Genomic DNA, 16,933 nt, shown 5'->3' with positions numbered 1-16,933 from the left:
TACAATAAGATCTAAGGTAACCATTATAAAACATGGCTAATATCTTATTAACTTCAATTTTCTTATCAATGCAATTATTAAAGACCCATTATTAAAATTTGTCTTTAGGCCGCGAGTGTTATTGAGGGGTGTTTGCTTGTTCAACTTCAGATTTAAGTCAAACTAAATAAGAGATTATGTAGGCGTTTCGCCATAAGTTTTGGAATTTTTTTTAAAAAACAAAATTATAATACTTGTTAGTTTATAGAATTAATTTAATTTTTGGGAGATTTTGAAAACCAAAACTTCAAATTCTAAATATATGCCCACGATCATCATATCTTGAAAATTGACGAAAATCATTAAACACTTCCACCATTCATACATTGAACAAAAATGGGAATTCAAGCGCCGTATAAGGTGGGAGTTTGCCCGTTGTTTTCTTTTTAGCTTAATCAGTTGTCAGAACATGTGATAAATTTTCAATAAACTCTTCGAAACACAAACTAACCCATGGATAAGAAACACAAAGTTCTTCGCCGTCAATGATTTTCATAGAACGATCGCTCATATTCCGACCTATAAATTTACCCAATAGAACGATTTTGTTACAACCCATATCTACATGTGTTAGTTCATGCCATATATTAGTTAACATAAATCCAAGAAGGAATTATCTTTGAGATGATAAGAAGTCAATCCTATTGGTCTTAAGTGATACAAGAGTGTATAAGGGTGATTAACCAGTATTAGAAGTTAAACGAATCAAGGATGTTGTAACTCGTATTTTCAGGTAATCTAGCGGTGCTTAATACACTCAAGAGGTCATTTATTAAGGTATTTTAATCATATAATATCCGTATCATAAGTCTTGAAGTCAAACGAGTTATGAAACAAAAGTCGACAAAAGTTGTCGCAACTTAGGTTCATAATTTTACTTAAACATTAGGTCAAATGTTTCTAATCTTTTCTCATAATTTACAAGGAATTACGGGGTGATCTACCAACCAAATTAAAGATCTATGAGTCTAGTTTCCAACGCATTAAACCGTTCATCGATACGATCTCGGAGTAGAGAGATATTCGCATTTTCGCGAGACTGCGCCAAGCACCTCTCTATGGGGCCCACTAAGTCGGTTTAAGATATTTGGACCTATATAGGATGCCTCCAACCCGTTTTAAGTCATTTCTTTTCACTATTTTCAGACCTTAGAACCCTAGGAACATCCTCTCAAGGTTCTCTCAAGATTCAAGACCCAAAAAAGGGCAAACAACACAAATCAAGTGTCGGGAATTCCGTGGCGCTAGTAAGTCTCTTGTTCTTCTTGTTGTTGCTCATTTTTGTGTCGTTTCAGCTCGTGTGGGAGGTTGTTTTAAAGGGTTTATGTTCTGTAAATACTCCCTCATGTTCTTAATATCAATCCTAGGTGATTTCAAGCCTTCTAAAGTGATTCTAGTGCCGAAAAACACTAATTGATCGCTAGTTTCACTTTTTTGTTGTTGTGGCAGCATTGGAGGGATATTTCATGGAAATTTAAGGTCAAATTGGAGTTGTTCTTTCTGTATAAAGGTAAGGAACCTCTTACTCTATATGTATTTAAGATTATCCAAGTTGCGGCTAAGCCATTGAAGCTAGAACTTGTGAGATATATATCGAAAGGCTTGGTAGTAATGTTATTGTTTTGTGGACTGTTTTGCGTTGTTGTTGGGCTGCGTATTTTACTACTATCTTGTGGAGTTTTGGAGGAGGAAGGGTGTGGAGAAACACCATATATATGTAGGGTTATGGGCTGATAGTTATTCGTAACATTTCCAGGTTGTTTGACACGACTACGGTGGTCGTCGTATGTATGGAGTGATTAGGCTATGTGTGGACTATTTTGGGAGGCTCAATATGTTTATTATTGATGTTGTTTGGGCTGTTTGGTGACTGTTTTGAATGGTGTGAGGTCATATATATAGGGGAGGTGCTGTCCGTTTCATCGTAAAATAGGTTGTGGTCGATACATAATAGTTATGACGCTTAAATGATAACGATAGTATCGTTTCTCTTATTGTAGACTAAGGAGTTTTGACAATTGCATAGCTTGAGATTGGGGCAGTATATACAAGGTATGTGAGGCTATCCCTTTCCTTCTTTTGCACGACTCCGATTGTACATAATGTAATGAACGAGCTTCCAAGATACTCTACTCTTAGAAGCTAGCAGTACTTACATTGTTTTCCCTCTTATGGAACGATTGATGTTAATGTTACTTCTCTTATTCTTATGTTATCAATGTTGTTCGTACTTCCTAAATCTTATAAGGTTCATAGTGAAGAGTTAGTCCTAATAACGTGTATAGAGGATACCGACCTTACGTCACTCCGAAAGGTTTAGAATGTGATTCCATGAGTCGAGCATGCATTATATATATGTATCTATTTTACTCTACCGAGCCACGCTATAGTTGGCCGGGTACGGCACCTATTGTGCAACCACTGATCAGTTGGGTTTTACCGAGCTCCACGTGGCCGGGTACGATTCTACCGAGCCTATTATGGCCGGGTACGATATGATGATGATGATGCCCACAGAGGCGAATGCTTTAAAGGTTTATGTATTTATACATATGTATCATGCATTTCATGTAAGTAGCCCTCAGAGGTACTAAGATGTTACAGGTTGTATATTCTCTATCCTTGCTTACATTACTGATCGTATTTATGGTTCCTTGCCTTACATACTCAGTACTTTATTCGTACTGACGTCCTTTTATTTGTGGACGCTGCATGTCGTGCTGCAGGTCCTGATAGACAGGCAGGTGCAGCTCCCCCACCACAGTAGACTGTCCAGTTCAGCGGTGATTGGCGAGATCCCTTCTCCGGACTTGCCTTGGTCTTGGTATGCAATTTTTGTTATAGACATTATGGGTATGTCGGGGCCCTGTTCCGGCTATGTTGCAACACTTATGTTCTTTTAGAGGCTCATAGACAGGTGTCGGCTCATGTATAGTTTGGTATGCCTTGTCGGCTAGTTTTTGTTGTATAGTCTTTCATAGTAGCGTGGTAGCTCATACCTTATACGTAGTTTCTTGATTGTCTGGTCATCCCCTGCTATGTATGTTCATGCCGTCATATTTTATTGCTGGTTGTCCATGATCTAGGTCTACCATTTATATTGATCTCGTCAGCCTTAAAAGATAATAATGAAGGTTAGATGAAATGTACGTTGGTGCTCGGCAAGTGTGGTCGGGTGCTAGTCATGGCCCTTCAGTTTGGGTCGTGACAAACTTGGTATCAGAGCAAGTCTGTCCTAGGGGTTGTCTATGAGCCGTGTCTAGTAGAGTCTTGATTATGGATGTGTAGCGCGCCACATTTATAATCAGGAGGCTACATGACATCTAGGGTTGTTACCTTCTTCCTGAATCTAGATCGTGCGTAGAGTTGAGTCGTAAGTGTTCGTCTCTAATATTCACCTTGTTTTTTCAGTGATGCCTTCGACTAGGAAGCAAACGATTAGTAGACGGCTTGATACAGCAGCGGGAGAGGGTACCAGTCAGGTGCCCCAAGTCAGAGCAGGACAAAGTGAGGCTCAAAGTGAGATGCCCTCTCATACCTCATCTACTCCATCTCCTCCAGAGGATATTAGAAGGCACCCAGCGCCTCCAGTTCCTCCGTCTGGCACTCCAGACCAGGATATGCGGAGTGCTTTGCAGTTATTGACTAGCTTGGTAGCTGCTCAGGATCAGAGGCAGAATACAGGTGCTGCTGAGAAACCAGTTAGTACAAGAGTTCGTGATTTTATTAATTTAGACCCTCCAGTGTTTACCGGATCAGACCCCAAGGAGGACCCACAGACTTTTATTGACCAAGTTCATCGTACACTTCGGGTTATGCATGTTAGTGATACAGAGGCAGTAGAGTTGGCTTCTTATCGGTTACGGGATTTAGCGGTTCTCTGGTATGATAGTTGGGAGAGATCCAGGGGTCCGAACCCTCCTCCAGCTGTGTGGAAGGAATTTTCTGAGGCCTTTCTTCGTCACTACTTGCCAGTTGAGATATGACGAGCTAGAGCTGATAAGTTCTTGAACCTTAGACAAGGTAATATGAGTGTGCGAGAGTACAGTATGCAGTTTGATTCTTTGGCAAGGTATGCTCCCCATATGGTGGCCGAGATGAGTGATAGGGTGCATATGTTCGTGAATGGGTTGGGACCACATCTAATAAATGAGTGTACGACAGCCTCCTTGGTGGAGGGCATGGATATTTCCCGTATTCAAGCTTATGCCCAGACCCTAGAGGATCGTAAGCGCCAGCAGAGGGCAGTTAGGGAGCAGGATAGAGGCCAGCATAAGAGGGCGAGATTTGCAGGGTATTCTGATGACTTCAGAGGCCGCATCAGGCCACAGTTTTCGAGGAGTTCGGCGCCACCTGTAGCTAGTGCTCCTCCACAGTTTCAGAGGCCTCGATATGATCGATCCTATTCTGGTCCAGGTCAGAGTTCGCGGGCATCTGGCTCGCAACATCACAGGGATACTAGTCAGATGAGACCCCCAACACCACATTGTGATCAGTGCGGCAAGGCCCACTTTGGACTGTGTCGTCGAGGTTCTGATGCATGCTATTCGTGCGGGCAGCCTGGCCATATGATGCGGGATTGTCCTAATAGAGGAGGTGATGGTATGGCTCAGCCGACTGGATCTGTGTCTGGTTCTTCCTCATCAGTTCGACCTCCAGCACGGGGTTTTCAGCAGTCGACAGGTCGTGGTAGGGGTAGAGGTGCAGTGCCGAGTTCGAGTGGTGCTCAAAATCGAACCTATGCTCTAGTAGGTCGACAGGATCTCGAGTCGTCTCCAGATGTTGTTACAGGTATTATATCTGTGTTTTCTTATGATGTATATGCGCTGATTGATCCGGGATCTACATTATCATATGTTACACCCTTTGTGGCTAATAAGTTTGGCATTGAACCTGAATTGATAAGTAAACCCCTCGCGGTATCTACTCCGATAGGAGATTCTGTGATTGCTAGAAGGGTATATAGAGGTTGCACTGTGATGATTTGTAGTCGTCAAACCTCGGCAAATTTATTTGAGTTAGAAATGGTTGATTTTGATGTGATAATGGGAATGGACTGGTTGGCCTCATGCTATGCAAATGTTGACTGTCGTACGAAGATGGTTAGGTTCCAATTTCCGGGTGAACCCGTCATTGAATGGAAAGGGAACATTGCTACACCGAAAGGTAGGTTTATTTCCTATCTTAAGGCAAGGAAAATGATCTCAAAAGGTTACATTTATCATCTCGTTCGCGTTAGGGATGCGGAGGCGAAACCGCCTACTTTACAATCAATCCCTGTGGTCAACGAATTCCCAGATGTTTTCCCAGATGAACTCCCAGGCCTTCCTCCTGAAAGGGAGATTGAGTTTAGCATTGATGTGTTGCCTGACACTCAACCGATCTCTATTCCTCCATACAGAATGGCCCCGGCAGAGTTGCGAGAGTTGAAGGTGCAGTTGAAGGACTTGCTAGATAAGGGCTTTATTAGGCCTAGCACTTCACCTTGGGGTGCACCAGTCCTATTCGTGCGGAAGAAAGACGGGTCGTTACGGATGTGTATCGACTATCGACAGTTGAATAAGTCTACTATAAAGAACAAGTATCCACTTCCAAGAATTGATGACCTGTTTGACCAACTCCAGGGTGCCAAGTATTTCTCTAAGATTGATTTACGTTCAGGGTATCATCAGGTGAGGGTTAGGGAGAAGGATATTCCAAAGACGGCCTTCCGGACAAGATATGAGCACTTTGAGTTCTTGGTGATGTCGTTCGGGCTAACAAATGCCCCAGCAGCTTTTATGGATCTCATGAATACTATATTCAGGCCCTATCTTGATGTGTTCGTGATTGTATTCATTGATGACATTCTAGTGTATTCTCGTTCGGAGGCGGAACATGCGGGCCACTTGCGGATAGTATTACAGACGCTTCAGGATCGTAAGTTATATGCTAAGCTCTCCAAATGTGAATTCTGGCTGAACTCAGTAGCATTCCTTGGCCATGTGATATCTGATGAGGGTATTAGTGTCGACACTCAGAAGATCGATGCAGTAAAGAATTGGCCGAGACCTACAACACCATCAGAAGTCCGCAGCTTCCTAGGGCTAGCAGGATATTATAGGCGGTTTGTAGAAGGATTTTCCTCTATATCATCACCATTGACTAAGTTAACACAAAAAGCTACCAAATTCCAGTGGTCTGACACTTGTGAACGTAGTTTTCAGGAGTTGAAGAATCGATTGACATCTGCACCAGTGCTCACTCTTCCTGAAGGAACAGAAGGTTATGTGGTATATTGTGATGCCTCAGGTATAGGTTTGGGGTGCGTATTGATGCAGCGTGGGAATGTGATTGCTTATGCATCAAGACAATTGAAGAAACATGAAAAGAATTATCCAACCCATGATTTGGAATTGGCTGCAGTAATATATGCTTTGAAGATATGGCGGCACTACTTATACGGCGTCCATGTTGACATCTACACAGATCACAAGAGTTTACAATACATCTTCAAGCAGAAAGAGTTGAATTTGAGGCAGCGTAGGTGGCTTGAATTATTGAAAGACTACGACGTCGAGATATTGTATCATCCCGGTAAAGCCAATGTTGTGGCAGATGCTCTCAGCCGTAAATCAATGGGAAGCTTAGTACATATTGAGGCAGGTAGATGGGGGTTGATTAAAGAGCTTCATCAGCTAGCCAATATGAGAATCAGATTGTTAGACTCTGATGATGGAGGTGTTACTGTACAGAATACATCAGAATCATCTTTGGTAGCCGAGGTAAAAGCACGACAATATGAAGATCCTATCTTAGTACGATTAAGAGAAAGCATTCAACAGTGTAAAAGTATGGCTTTTGGGATCGGAAAAGATGGGGCACTGAGATACCAGAGCCGATTGTGTGTGCCTAATGTGGCAGGGTTGCGAGAGAAGATTATGAATGAGATTCATCAATCCCGATATTCCATCCATCCCGGCTCGACAAAGATGTATCATGATGTCAAGGAGCAGTATTGGTGGGATAATATGAAGAAGTCTATTGCAGAATTTGTAGCCCAGTGTCCCAATTGTCAACAAGTAAAGATAGAACATCAGAAACCCGGTGGATTGCTTCAAAATATAGAGATTCCGACCTGGAAGTGGGAGGTGATTAATATGGACTTCATTATTGGATTACCTCGCTCTTATCATAAGTTTGACTCCATCTGGGTGATAATTGATCGACTTACAAAATGTGCCCATTTTCTGCCAGTAAAGACAACTTACACGGCTGAAGATTATGCGAAGTTGTATATCAAGGAGATTGTTAGGCTTCATGGTGTGCCCATATCTATTATATCAGACCGAGGAGCTCAATTTACGGCTAACTTTTGGAGGTCTTTCCAGAAGGGTTTAGGCACACAGGTAAATCTCAGCACTGCATTTCATCCGCAGACTGACGGACAGGCTGAACGTACCATTCAGACACTGGAAGATATGCTACGAGCATGTGTTCTAGATTTTAAGGGGAATTGGGATGATCATCTTCCACTCATAGAATTCGCCTATAACAATAGCTACCATTCCAGTATTAAAATGGCCCCATATGAGGCACTATACGGGAGGAGATGTAGATCACCAGTTGGATGGTTCGAAGTCGGTGAAACAGAATTATATGGGCCAGATTTGATTCACCAAGCTATTGAGAAGGTGAAAGTGATACAGGAGCGATTGAGGACGGCACAAAGCAGGCAAAAATCTTATTCTGATGTCCGACGTCGTGATCTAGAGTTTGAGGTTGGTGATTGGGTTTTCCTGAGGATCTCACCAATGAAGGGTATTATGCGTTTTGGGAAGAAAGGTAAGCTGAGTCCAAGGTATATCGGGCCGTATAAAATTCTTCGACGGATTGGACAGGTTGCTTATGAGTTAGAATTGCCATCCGAATTGGAATTTGTCCACCCGGTATTCCATGTATCTATGTTGAGAAAATGTATTGGAGACCCTTCTCGAGTCATCCCTATCAAAGATGTACAAGTTACAGAGGACCTATCATATGAAGAAGTGCCAGTGGCGATATTAGATCGGCAAGTCCGCAAGCTGAGAACAAAAGATGTAGCTTCCGTCAAAGTATTGTGGAGGAACAAAAATATGGAAGAAATGACATGGGAAGCAGAAGAGGAGATGAAGTCTAAATACCCTTACTTATTCCAGAATAAAGATAACAAGGATGCTGGTGGAAGACAGAATACATTGGAAGGTGAAACGGCTCTATGAGGTAAGCAATAATTTGAGAATACTCCTCCTTAATACAAAATGGTGATATGTAGATAATGTAAATACGCATAATGCTTTGTGTAGCCTTGTGAAGCCATATGTTGGGCTTAATTACTTGCAAGTTTTGCTAGTGACCATTTTATAGGGGAAAATTGATCGGAAATTTCCATTGGAATCCACGATGATTTAAACTCCCCATAAACCCTTACATTCGAGGACGAATGTTCCTAAGGGGGGGAGGGTGTTACAACCCATATCCACATGTGTTAGTTCATGCCATATATTAGTTAACATAAATCCAAGAAGGAATTATCTTTGAGATGATAAGAAGTCAATCCTATTGGTCTTAAGTGATACAAGAGTGTATAAGGGTGATTAACCAGTATTAGAAGTTAAACGAATCAAGGATGTTGTAACTCGTATTTTCAGGTAATCTAGCGGTGCTTAATACACTCAAGAGGTCATTTATTAAGGTATTTTAATCATATAATATCCGTATCATAAGTCTTGAAGTCAAACGAGTTATGAAACAAAAGTCGACAAAAGTTGTCGCAACTTAGGTTCATAATTTTACTTAAACATTAGGTCAAATGTTTCTAATCTTTTCTCATAATTTACAAGGAATTACGGGGTGATCTACCAACCAAATTAAAGATCTATGAGTCTAGTTTCCAACGCATTAAACCGTTCATTAATACGATCTCGGAGTAGAGAGATATTCGCATTTTCGCGAGACTGCGCCAAGCACCTCTCTATGGGGCCCACTAAGTCGGTTTAAGATATTTGGACCTATATAGGATGCCTCCAACCCGTTTTAAGTCATTTCTTTTCACTATTTTCAGACCTTAGAACCCTAGGAACATCCTCTCAAGGTTCTCTCAAGATTCAAGACCCAAAAAAGGGCAAACAACACAAATCAAGTGTCGGGAATTCCGTGGCGCTAGTAAGTCTCTTGTTCTTCTTGTTGTTGCTCATTTTTGTGTCGTTTCAGCTCGTGTGGGAGGTTGTTTTAAAGGGTTTATGTTCTGTAAATACTCCCTCATGTTCTTAATATCAATCCTAGGTGATTTCAAGCCTTCTAAAGTGATTCTAGTGCCGAAAAACACTAATTGATCGCTAGTTTCACTTTTTTGTTGTTGTGGCAGCATTGGAGGGATATTTCATGGAAATTTAAGGTCAAATTGGAGTTGTTCTTTCTGTATAAAGGTAAGGAACCTCTTACTCTATATGTATTTAAGATTATCCAAGTTGCGGCTAAGCCATTGAAGCTAGAACTTGTGAGATATATATCGAAAGGCTTGGTAGTAATGTTATTGTTTTGTGGACTGTTTTGCGTTGTTGTTGGGCTGCGTATTTTACTACTATCTTGTGGAGTTTTGGAGGAGGAAGGGTGTGGAGAAACACCATATATATGTAGGGTTATGGGCTGATAGTTATTCGTAACATTTCCAGGTTGTTTGACACGACTACGGTGGTCGTCGTATGTATGGAGTGATTAGGCTATGTGTGGACTATTTTGGGAGGCTCAATATGTTTATTATTGATGTTGTTTGGGCTGTTTGGTGACTGTTTTGAATGGTGTGAGGTCATATATATAGGGGAGGTGTTGTCCGTTTCATCGTAAAATAGGTTGTGGTCGATACATAATAGTTATGACGCTTAAATGATAACGATAGTATCGTTTCTCTTATTGTAGACTAAGGAGTTTTGACAATTGCATAGCTTGAGATTGGGGCAGTATATACAAGGTATGTGAGGCTATCCCTTTCCTTCTTTTGCACGACTCCGATTGTACATAATGTAATGAACGAGCTTCCAAGATACTCTACTCTTAGAAGCTAGCAGTACTTACATTGTTTTCCCTCTTATGGAACGATTGATGTTAATGTTACTTCTCTTATTCTTATGTTATCAATGTTGTTCGTACTTCCTAAATCTTATAAGGTTCATAGTGAAGAGTTAGTCCTAATAACGTGTATAGAGGATACCGACCTTACGTCACTCCGAAAGGTTTAGAATGTGATTCCATGAGTCGAGCATGCATTATATATATGTATCTATTTTACTCTACCGAGCCACGCTATAGTTGGCCGGGTACGGCACCTATTGTGCAACCACTGATCAGTTGGGTTTTACCGAGCTCCACGTGGCCGGGTACGATTCTACCGAGCCTATTATGGCCGGGTACGATATGATGATGATGATGCCCACAGAGGCGAATGCTTTAAAGGTTTATGTATTTATACATATGTATCATGCATTTCATGTAAGTAGCCCTCAGAGGTACTAAGATGTTACAGGTTGTATATTCTCTATCCTTGCTTACATTACTGATCGTATTTATGGTTCCTTGCCTTACATACTCAGTACTTTATTCGTACTGACGTCCTTTTATTTGTGGACGCTGCATGTCGTGCTGCAGGTCCTGATAGACAGGCAGGTGCAGCTCCCCCACCACAGTAGACTGTCCAGTTCAGCGGTGATTGGCGAGATCCCTTCTCCGGACTTGCCTTGGTCTTGGTATGCAATTTTTGTTATAGACATTATGGGTATGTCGGGGCCCTGTTCCGGCTATGTTGCAACACTTATGTTCTTTTAGAGGCTCATAGACAGGTGTCGGCTCATGTATAGTTTGGTATGCCTTGTCGGCTAGTTTTTGTTGTATAGTCTTTCATAGTAGCGTGGTAGCTCATACCTTATACGTAGTTTCTTGATTGTCTGGTCATCCCCTGCTATGTATGTTCATGCCGTCATATTTTATTGCTGGTTGTCCATGATCTAGGTCTACCATTTATATTGATCTCGTCAGCCTTAAAAGATAATAATGAAGGTTAGATAAAATGTACGTTGGTGCTCGACAAGTGTGGTCGGGTGCTAGTCATGGCCCTTCAGTTTGGGTCGTGACAGATTTCAATAGGTAAATTTGAGCAAGCTTCACCGCATCTTCATCATTGACCTCAACATCAACAGAAACTTCAATAGAATCGAGACTGCTTTTGCATAAAATGAAATAAATTCTCCACCTTCAAACCCCTTTTCAGTTCAAGAAAATACCATTCCTTCAAAAAGTTCTCTCTAACATCAATAAAGCTATAATCAGTTGCCTTAACCTTAAGTCCAGTAATAGTATAGTAATCTTCATATGTAAATACTACCTCATGGCAAAAATCTTTAAAATCATTTTACTTTTATCCTTATAGAAAAGTTGAGACAACAACATACAATGAGTTGGCTTCCCAGAATGACTTACTTCATCCAACTTAAAAAATTTCTCAAATACACCTTTCTTCAACATATCCATTTGAGTTCCAGGCAAAACAGATGAAAATCATTTCCTTAAAGTTTATATTACCTCTCCGATAACATTCAGCAGGAAACCAATCGTTAAACTCATACAATCTTATCTCCTTCCTAAATAAAAATACACAAAATATAACCAACATTACATATAATTTAAAGACGAAAATTTGAACGTTTGAGGAATAAGCGAACTTTCAATATCCTACTTGAAGATTCCACTTCTGCAAAATCATGAAAACAAGCATATTATAAATTAGATTAATAAAAATGATCAAAATCCAGTATATAAAAGAACTCCAGTATATTATAGTAATCATCCAATATAAAATACTGGACAACAAGCTTTCAAAGACTAGACTTTTTTTATAATATACTGGAACCAAATTTATTAGAAATAATAAAACTACAACAAACAATAGTGGAGTAGAGAATGAAAAAACATAATCAAATACAATATATAAAAAAGGAGACGCAAATTATTATTAAAACAGTTATCAGAAATAAACATAACTCTAGTATATTATAATGCCCATCCAATATAAAATACTGGACAACAAGCCTTCAGAGATGAGACTTTCAGTATAATATATTGGATCCAAATTTATTAGAAATAATAAAACTCCAAAAAAAAATACCGGAGTTGATGAACAAAAATAATCAAACACAACATATCAAAAAAAAATTGATGCAAATTATCATTAAAAATAAGTTATCAGAAATAAGAACTCCAGTAAAATATACTCATCTAGTATAAAATACTGGACAACAAGCCTTCACAGATCAGACTTCTAGTAAAACTAAGAACAGAGTGACAAAATTAACAAAAATAAGTTAAACAACTTAACAGAAAAAAGAAAAAAAAACATCAATGTTAAAATGCCACAAAAATTTAAATGCTCACATTAACGAAATAAAAAATTAAACACATACGAAGCAACAATTAGAATGGAATTCAACAACAGTACCGTAAAAATCACACTTATTGAGACGAAGTTGGACAAAATTGGACCTAGAGAAGTCGCAAAAATTTGTACAGTGTTCTCAAGAGAAAATCAGGAAAAAAGCAGAAAAACAATGTTAAAAAAAAAACCAAAAAGGACGTTAAAAAGAAGAAGGGAAAAAAATATCAATTATCTATATATTTTAAGTTAAAATGGCTAGAAATCAATGACATCAGCGATTGTGGCTATTTTTGAATAGCCATCCGTAAAAATAGCTACACCATGCCATTTTACGCTAAACTCTGAGGTTTGTGGACTACAGATGTACGAAATTAGGCCCAAATAGAGTTAAAAACTAACATCTTTTGGGCTCAAGGGGAGAGAATGCTACGGGCTTTTAATAGCTTGTAAATGGATTGGTTAGGTATGAAAGGGGTCAATGTTTGGGCTAAACCACAATAAGTGGAATATCATAGAAGCTTAGAAATGCCATTTCCTAGTTCTTGTCGGGCCCTTTTTTTTTGGGGTGGGTGGGGTGGGGTGGGGAGGTGGGGGTACATAATTAGACAATAATTGAGAACATTTTGCAAAAATCCTAGTAAAAAGTAATTAACAAATATGGCAACTAATTAATTATATTTCTAACACAATCCCATTAAAATAGGATTACTAATTAACAACACTTCACAAATCTTCCGAATTCATTCTCACAACTTTCTTTCCCTCATTTAGTGCCTTACCTCAGGACACTCTCATTTCTCACTCACTACTTTTAACTCTATTTATTATACTTGTAATATATTAGATTTAATAATTCATTGTGTTGTATAATTATTGAATGCATTATGAATAATATATATTCATGGTACGACGTATTTATGGTATACACAATATAATATAGCTATAGTATATTATAGTCATTCACAAATTCTTCAGCCATTGTGTATATAGATTGTATATCAATGTTAATGTTAGTGAATAATTATATACATATATTGAATACATATGTACACGGTATTATACTAGTATATAATTATGTATAAAAATATATACACGATATAATGAGGGCATTTAATAGTGTAAAAATTACAACTATATTCTAGTATATTATATACACAGTATAATAATAATAATAATAATATTTAATAATATATAAATTACATTGATATTCTAGTATATTAATTTTATATTTTATCATATTAGTTTTTCTTTAACGTGCTCCTTTTTCGCCACGGTGGAAAGGTAATTGTGGAGCAAGGCTGGCTGCTAAGGTTTTGAACGGGAAAGAGATGTGATATGGTGCATGATAAATGAAGTAAAAATAGCACGGTATAACCAATTTTCGGACTGGTCATTCAAAAATAGTCAGCGTTTACGAAGTCAATGAAAAATAGCCACTATTTTGCCGCAACAGAGATCGGTCCAGCATAATATACTGGAGTTCGGTGCACATGTGTATTAACTCCAGCATATTATGCTGGACCGATATACTTTGCTAACTCTAGTATAATATACTAGAGACTGGAGCACCAGTTCGGTACAATTATACTTGCTGGAACTCTAGTATATTATGCTGGAGTTCTAGTGTACTTATGCTGGAACTCAATCATATTATGCTGGAGTTCCAACATACTTATCTTGGAACTCCAGTATAATATGCTGGAGTTCAAGCATACTTATGCTGGAACTCCAGTATAATATACTGGCGTATTTTTCGGGTTTTGAACAGTGTTTTCGCTCAGATTTATCTTTACATAAAAAGTGGTTAAATTTCGATTACTTTTAAAACTGAGCTATTTTTGAACGACCAGTTGTAAATCTGGCTATTTTTGAATTTCTCCCTAAATGAGAGAGAAAGAGGAATAAAAGATAATACATGTAATCTCTAATCTTGTTGAAGAGTTACGCGAGTTACATATTATTAAAGGAAAATGGTATTTTGTTTGAATATGCTATATTTGTTATAAAATCTGCTGTTATTGAAATAAACCAAAAATAGTAATATCAATACAAATACTTTTTTATTAGTGACTTACAATGTAAAAATGTAAAAAATCTCTTTTTAATTTATCATTTTAATTCATTAACAAAACTCAAAGTACTATTAGCCCATAGATGATATCGATCCATATATCCACCATGAAAATAAATATAGATTATGTGCAGATATATATTTTCACGGTAGAAGCAAAGAACTAAGACTAAAATCATACATTTTCTCGTATTGACATAAATATGTAAAATATTCTCTACGTATAAATTTGTCTTCTATATGACATTATGGTCAGGTTGTCCGCCAATAGTTTAGTCATATAACAATACATTTAACATTTAGGACCGTTTCAATCCTAATTCTATAAAATTTTCATAAGAAACTTGCATTATTCGTTCATAGAAATGTGTATAAATAACATTCCTACATAGTTTAAAAAGACGAGCTTAAAAGCTGATCGGTAAAACATTCTCCAAATATGAGACAAGCACAATTCTACATGTATTTTAGAATTGTAAAAAGGGAGAAGGTCATTTATGTTGCGGAAGCCAAATGTATATAGTGTGAATAAGTCACAACTACTATACCAAAAATTATGACAGCCACCAAATAATAAATAAGACAATAAAACAACAATAAAGGGAACACCAGAATTTACGAGGTTCGGCTAATTTTGCCTACTCCTCGGACACAACCAATATTTTATTTCACTCCAAAAATACAAGTGAAATAATACTAAAGAGAGAAGATACAAATGCCTTAAACAGATGAGAAGGCAAATGAGAGGTGTGTTTCAATCCTAAACATTAGGCCTTCTTTTATAGGGGAAAAATCCCCTCCAAACTTAACTCCCAACCAATGTGGGACTTTGGCATTTTGCCAAACTTCAACAAATCTCCACCTTGGCAAAATTTCCACATTTTCAATTCTCTCTCAATAACAAATTTTGGTTGTGTCTTCATCTTCAATCTTCAGTGTTCAACAATGTTGATCAAATCCAAACAATGTTGAAACTTGACCGCAGTCACCACCTTTGTCAGCATATCAGCAGGATTCTCTGTAGTATGAATTTTCTTCACCGTGACTCCACCTTCTTCTATGATTTCTCGTACGAAATGATACCGAACATCAATGTGCTTCGTCCTTGCATGATAAACTTGGTTCTTCGCTAATTGAATAGCACTTTGACTATCACAAAAAATTGTGATACCTTTTTGTTCAACACCAAGCTCCTTTAGCAATCCTTGAAGCCAAATTGCCTCTTTCACAGCATCTGTAATAGCCATGTACTCTGCCTCTGTTGTAGACAAAGCAACTGTTGACTGCAAAGTAGACTTCCAACTAACTGGTGCCTTTGCAAAAGTAAACACATAACCAGTAGTTGATCTTCGTTTGTCCATATCACCCGCAAAATCTGAGTCACAATATCCAACTACAGACTGATTGTCTTCCTGCTCAAAAACTAACCCGACATCTACAGTATTATGAATATACCGTAGAATCCACTTCACAGCTTGCCAATGCTCCTTCCCTGGATTGTGCATATATCTGCTAATAACTCCAACAGCTTGTGAAATGTCAGGCCTTGTGCAAACCATTGCATACATCAAGCTACCAACAACATTTGCGTATGGTACCTTTGACATATACTCTCGTTCAGCTTCATCCATTGGCGACATAGTAGTACTTAGCTTAAAATGGGAAGCAAGTGGAGTACTAACTGGCTTAGTCTTGTCATCTATGCCAAAACGTTGAAGTACTCTCTTCAAATATTCCTTTTGAGATAAACAGAGTTTCTTTGAACGTCTATCTCTAATTATCTCCATGCCAAGAATTTTCTTTGCCTCACCCAAATCCTTCATCTCGAACTCCTTCTTCAGTTGAATCTTCAACTTATCAATTTCTTCCGAATTCTTGGAAGCTATCAACATATCATCAACATATAGGAGAAGATATACAAAGGAACCATCTTTAAGCTTGTGCAAATACACACAATGATCGTATTTGCTTCTCTTGTACCCTTGCCGCAACATAAACTCGTCAAATCGCTTGTACCATTGTCTAGAAGATTGTTTCAATCCGTACAACGATTTTTCAAGTTTGCACACCATATTTTCTTTTCCAGCAACTTTGAATCCTTCTGGCTGAGTCATGTAGATTTCCTCCTCCAAGTTTCCATGTAAAAACGCAGTTTTTACATCCATCTGAACTAGTTCCAAATCCAATTGTGCTACCAAAGCCAACATAATTCTAATGGAGGAATGTTTTACAACTGGAGAAAACACTTCATTGTAATCAATTCCCTCCTTTTGAGCATATCCTTTGGCCACCAATCTTGCTTTGTAGCGAACATCTACTTGGTTAGGAAATCCTTCCTTCTTTGCAAATACCCATTTGCACCCAATTGCTTTCTTTCCCTT

This window comes from Nicotiana sylvestris, chromosome 1, assembly GCF_000393655.2.
Source record: "Nicotiana sylvestris chromosome 1, ASM39365v2, whole genome shotgun sequence".
NCBI lineage: Eukaryota > Viridiplantae > Streptophyta > Magnoliopsida > Solanales > Solanaceae > Nicotiana > Nicotiana sylvestris.
The sequence above is the reverse complement of the archived record's forward strand: the minus strand, read 5'-3'. Positions refer to the sequence as shown.